At 35.5% G+C, this 6,129-nt stretch overlaps 1 long non-coding RNA gene across 1 annotated transcript; it reads left to right on the top strand.

Annotated features, from left to right (window-relative positions):
* Positions 1-4,859: 4,859 nt before the first annotated feature.
* On the top strand, positions 4,860-5,831 carry LOC141668479 (uncharacterized). The gene is made up of 2 exons (XR_012553072.1): positions 4,860-5,399; positions 5,512-5,831. It is a non-coding gene; the product is annotated as an uncharacterized LOC141668479 (long non-coding RNA).
* The last annotated feature ends 298 nt before the right edge of the window (positions 5,832-6,129 follow it).

The raw sequence follows: 6,129 nt of genomic DNA, 5'->3' as shown, positions 1-6,129 counted from the left end.
CTTGGAGCTGAGAACTCATGCATGATCCCATTTTCTTCACATAACAACCTCATGGTAGAATTCCTGAACTCAGTTCCATTGTCACTCCTGATATTTCTTACTTTGAAATCTGGATGATTGTTGACTTGCTTGATGTGATTGATAATGATTTCACTAGCTTCATCCTTTGATCCAAGAAAGTAGGTCCATGAAAACTTTGAGAAATCATCTACAATCACTAGGCAATATCTTTTCCTTGAAATTGGCAATACATTGACTGCTCCAAAAAGATCCATGTGTAGCAGTTGTAATGGTTCATCAATTGCTGATTCAAGCTTCTTACTGAATGATGCTCTCTTTTGCTTTCCTTTCTGACAAGCATCACACAGGCCATCCCTTGAGAATTCCACTAGAGGCATTCCTCTAACTAAGTCCTTTTTGACTAGATCATTCATTGTCTTGAAATTCAAATGGGACAGCTTCTTGTGCCATAGCCAACTTTCATCTGGACTTGCTTTGCTGAAGAGACAAGTAATTGATTCTGCACTTGTAGAGTTGAAGTCATCCAAGTACACATTCCCTTTTCTATCTCCAGTTAGAACCACTTTGTTGTCCTTCTTACTTGTGACAACACAGGCTTCAGAATTGAAGGAAACAGTATTCCCTCTGTGTCATAGTCGACTGATGCTCAATAGATTGTGTTTGAGACCATCAACTAATGCAACTTCATCAATAATGACATTTTCTTTTGAAATCAAGCCATATCCCATAGTGAACCCTTTGCTATCATCTCCAAAGGTTATGCTAGGGCCAGCTCTCTCCTTGAACTCTGTGAGCAGGGTGAAATCTCTCGTCATGTGTCTTGAACAGCCACTGTCCAAGTACCATAGATTCCTTCTTTTTCCCTGCACACAACAAAACCAAATCAAGTTGATTTTGGTACCCAAGTTTCCTTGGGTCCAGCCTTGTTAGTCTTTTTCCTAGACTTCATACTTCCTGCATCTTTTGACTTAGGTAACTTTAGGTCAACCTTGGTCTCAGATGTAGTTGGTTGAAGTGTAGGGTTAGTTACAGAATCATTTAGCATATTTGGTTGAATTTGATAGGGCATAGATTGTGCAAATATATTATTCCACATAGGCATGTTGTATGGCATTTGAGGCACACTGAATGCAGCAAAATAAGGATTATTGACATATGGCATGTTTGCAAAATGTGCATGAGGATTTTGTTGAGACATAACAGGCATAGCATGTAGAGGTGACATAGACATGTTAGGCATGGAAGGAGTTAAAGGCATGGGAGCATTCTTAACAGAATTGCAGTTAAAAGATAGATGATTAACACTTTTACAATGCACACAACTTTTTCTAGGAGCATACTTATCAGGTGTGTAATTGTTGTGTTTGTTAATCCCCACCTTCCCATTTCTATTAGATTTCCTTTTAGTTTCCTTTTTATCCTCAACCAACTTAAGCCTATTTTTCAACTGATCTAAAGTCATGTGTCCTATATTCACCTGACTGGCATCTTTGGATGTGCTAGCTTCTTCTTTGACAAAGTTCTTGGAAGTTGAACCAAACTTCTTATTGAGATTTTTCAAATTGTTCTTTTTAGAATCACTTGCCTATTTTAATTGATGAGCCTTCAACGGATGCTCCTTTTCTTCCTTCAACGGATAACTTTCATCATCCATTGATTCCACATCCATTGACAATCCATCAATTAATTCTACTTCCTTTTTGTTTTTCTTCCAGGCATTCTCACAGAGTGATTCAATTCCCTGAACCTTGACAATCTGAGCACTAACATCCCTAGATGTTTTCCAGGCCTTGATTACATCTTGCTCACGTTCTAATTGTTTAGAAAGAATTTCTACTTTCTTAACAGATTCTTCTAGTTCACTCTCAACAGATAAGCATTTGATTTTAATCTTTTCAAGCTCAATTACCTTACCCTCTAACACAACATTCCTATCACTTAAAAACAAATTATTCCCTTTAATTCTTGTGTTCTCTTTAGCTAGTGATCTAAGGGAAACACGTAAATGATATAATTCATTGGACATATCATTTATAGCTTCATTGCATTCATTTTTAGAAAGTTGAGAGAGGTCAGTAGTGATTACCTGGTTGCTTAATGAACTAGTTTCATTTTCATCAGAATTAGCCATCAGGGCTAGGTTGACATATTTCATATCATCGTCTTCATTGACTCCATCCACTGCCGAGTCATTCTGAGTCTAGAAAAGCTCTTTCCTTTTGTTTGAGCAAATCGAAATATTTCTTTTTGTAATCCACTTGCTCAAATCTCTTCTTTTCAGAAGTTGGCTTTCTGCACTCATTTGCAAAGTGACCACTTATACCACAGTTATAATATTTGAACTTAGATTTGTCCACCATGTTCTTGTTTGGCTTAGTGAATCTAGCATTTTTCTTGAATTTCATCTTCGCAAACCTCCTGGACAGAAAAGCCAGATGTTCATCAACATCATCAGAGTCATCTTGACTGGAATTGTCTTCAACCTCAGCTACTTGCTCCTTTCCCTTGCTTGATTCTGATTTGCTTGTGCCAATTTTGAGACTTGGCATTGTCTTTTCTTCATTCCTGGCTTCAGTCTTCTCATTGTCAGCTACAAGTGCAACTGATCCACCTTTTCTCTTTCCCTTTTCCAACAGCTCATCTTGCTCCATCTTAAGTTCATAGGTCTTCAAAATTCCATATAATCTTTCAAGTGTGAAGTCCTTATAATCTTGAGAATTCCTTAGTGAAACAGTCATAGGTTTCCATTCCTTTGGTAGAGACCTCAGAAATTTTAAGTTGGAATCTATGACTTGGTACACCATACAACTTCAATCCATTCAACAGTTTCTGAAATCTATTTAAGGTATCATTCAGTGATTCTCCTTCTTCAAAATGAAAGTATTCATACTGTTGAATGAGAAGCTGCATTTTGTTTTCTTTAACTTGTTCAGTACCTTTACAGATAAGTTACACAGTATCCCAAATTTCCTTAGCAGTTTGGCTGTTAATGACATTATCAAACATATCTTGATCTAGGCCATTAAACAGAATGTTCATGGCTTTCTTGTCCTTGTCAACCTCTTCAATATCTTTATCTGTCCATTCTGCTTTTAGCTTGGGAATAGACTGTCCAACAGCAACTGTGGCAGTTGGAGCTGTGACCACCTTGTGAGGGATGTGAGGACCATTTCCAATGCAGTTGATGTAGCTTTCATCTTGAGAGAGAAGATGTAGATGCATCTTCACTTTTCATGGATGATAATTATCTCTTTCCAGGATTGGAATCTTTACACCAATATCCTTCTTACTCATGATGTTAGTAGAATAGATCTTTAAACTCTTTGTAAGTTAAGAACTTGCTCTGATACCAATTTTTATTCCCAAGGAACTAACAATGAGATTTACAGAAGGGGGGTTGAATGTAAATCTCAAAACTTTTTCAAGTTTTGAGCAGTTTCAAAAGCTAAGTGTTTTGATGAACAGTTGTATGTGAATTGCTTTGAACAGGTGCAGACAGATATATATTCAAGACACAAATACAAAGAACACAAAGGCTTTAAAAACTTTTCTGGTGGATTTGTTGTTCCACTAGAGATGTGTATTTCAGAAAATCTGTGATTCAAAGAATTGATCACAGCTGCATCCTAGTACAAACTAGATGATTTTCTCTCTGGATTTTTCTAAACAGCTCTGGAAAAATTCACCATCTAATTACTAGCTGCAACTTGGTTTATATATCACCAAGTTTACAAGTGAAGATAAAAGTACAAATACAATTAAAAAAAGTTCTTCACATGTTTCTTCTTCATTTCTCTATCCAATACAATCTAGGATAATCTGTGAATCTTTGAATACTTCCTTGTTTGCACCATAATGGAAATGCTGCATTTTCTTGATTCCTCCAAGAGACTACCACATTCCAATTGTCTCTGTCAACCCATGTGCCTCTGTCAGCTTATGAATTGTCACAGTCAACTGCTATTAAACTTAGCATCCGTTGAAGCTTTCATCCGTTGATGGCTTTATCCGTTGATGCTTTATCAGTTGAAGCTTTATCCATTGATGCATTAGCAGTTGAAACTTTATCCGTTGATGCACTCATCCGTTGATGGATGTTATTTGTTGAAGCTTTAGAGACATTCGTTGAAGCTTTGTTTCTCATCCGTCAAAGGCCTTTAATCTATCAGTTGATACTACTTCATTTATAAAAAATTACAAGGCATGAAATATTTACAATTAGCCCTCCTATTTGCATATCCACTAGTAGTCAACATGATTTATAATTTCCCACAACATCTAAGAATTATAACTTAAATACAGAAACTGAAATGTGCTACAATACTAAACTTATTTCTAAGTAAAGCTACTCCATCAACGGATAGCCAAAATGGTCCTATCCGTTGAGGCTACAAATACTAGATTTCTACTTAAGTGTTTTGTTTAACTTATCATCAAACTAATACACATATTCCTAACAGAGGATCATCCGTACAAGCTCTCTCTTATAACACTAGTGTTCTTAAGTAATATAAGTTCCTCTCTTTCTTCAAATACTCTAAGTGTTCTTGTGTGGGTTCACTTAGTTGGTTAGAAAGGCTTACTTAGTGGTTCTCAAGGGGAGACAGAAGTTAAGTGCCGGCGCGGTTGAACTAAGGGTGTTCTAAGTCCGTGACAAATTGCTCTAAAACCTTAAACGTGTTAGAGGAAGGCTCTTTTCTGGATCTTATATTATTATGCAAAACATGAGCTACAACTTTGTTTCTTCAAAACTAAATCTATATGTTTATTTTTAGTTCTCTTATATCATGTTTCTTGCATTTGTAAACAGGAAGAGATGAAGAGGATCAGTGGCGGACCATAAGCTGCCCAGCCCAAGTGGAATTTTTCTGGCCCATTTAATATTTATACAACAATGTTATCCAGCTCCGGTGAGAGAAAACAGAAGCCATGTGCCTATATATTAGCCCAAACTCGAAGACCATATTAACATTGGTGCATCTAGTCAAAATCCGAGTTATAACACACAAAAACTCCTTGCCCGTATTTTATTTACAAATTAGAAGAATGAAAAACCCTAATTTCAGTCCCAAAATAAAAATTAGTCGCTCTTGCGCTTTATTGAATATATTTCAGTGAAGAGATAAAATTTTGAATTTAAAATGTTTTAATGCAAAATTCTCATAAATATAGTCTCATTTTTTTCGCTATGTCATTACAAACGCACACATAATAAGTCGAACTCATATAAAGAGAATAATTATAACCACCGTATCAATCAACAACACTTTAAGGTTGATATATATAGTTTTTGTTACTTGGATGGGCGAAAAGAATATTACACCGGCCCCTCTAGATTTTGAATCATGGGTACGCCCCTGAAGAGGATGAAGTAGTGGGTATGTTGAGCACACACTAATCATTTCATTGAAATACACATGTATATCATAATTTTGCATTCAATGGAAATGTATACCTTCATATTTTCATGAATCAATTTTGTATTTTCAGAACTTCGTTCATGACATGGACGAGGTCATGAAAGATCGCAAGGGAAAAGATGCAAAAAAGGGGCTCAAAAGGAGCTGGAGCTCGTTGTACTGAAGCAAGACCGAAACCCATACTCCCCTAATAAAATATGTTATGCTGCCGTGGACACAGATTCTAGTACAGTGTTGTATTTCGTATTTGCTCATCGTGTTGCTATGCTTCGGTTTGTGGTTCTCAGTAGACTGAGAAAGCCTGTAGTTATCTTCTAGTTTGGATGTGTTTTAAAGTACTTTGATTATATAATAAAAATAAAACATTTTAATTTTTTTTCAGAATAAAAATATATAACTTATACTAAAATTCATAAAAACAATTTTTTAAAAATAAAAATTTTTGCTATTAGGTCAAAACACTTTAAACTACTTACAAAAAATTCAAATGATAAATATATAATTAAATAAATAAATAAAACTAATTATACAATTTTAGCTAGCCCAATTAGTATATCAGCCTATCCTAGGGTTTTGTACTATACATCGGTGACAGGTCTCATTTTGTAATTATTACTACCATTTTCTTACACTTTTTTTCTATTCGGGGAACAAAATATTGATCAGCGATGAGGTACTTGTTATGCCC

The sequence above is a fragment of the Apium graveolens genome, chromosome 6, assembly GCF_009905375.1.
Source record: "Apium graveolens cultivar Ventura chromosome 6, ASM990537v1, whole genome shotgun sequence".
NCBI lineage: Eukaryota > Viridiplantae > Streptophyta > Magnoliopsida > Apiales > Apiaceae > Apium > Apium graveolens.
The sequence above is the reverse complement of the archived record's forward strand: the minus strand, read 5'-3'. Positions and strand labels throughout refer to the sequence as shown.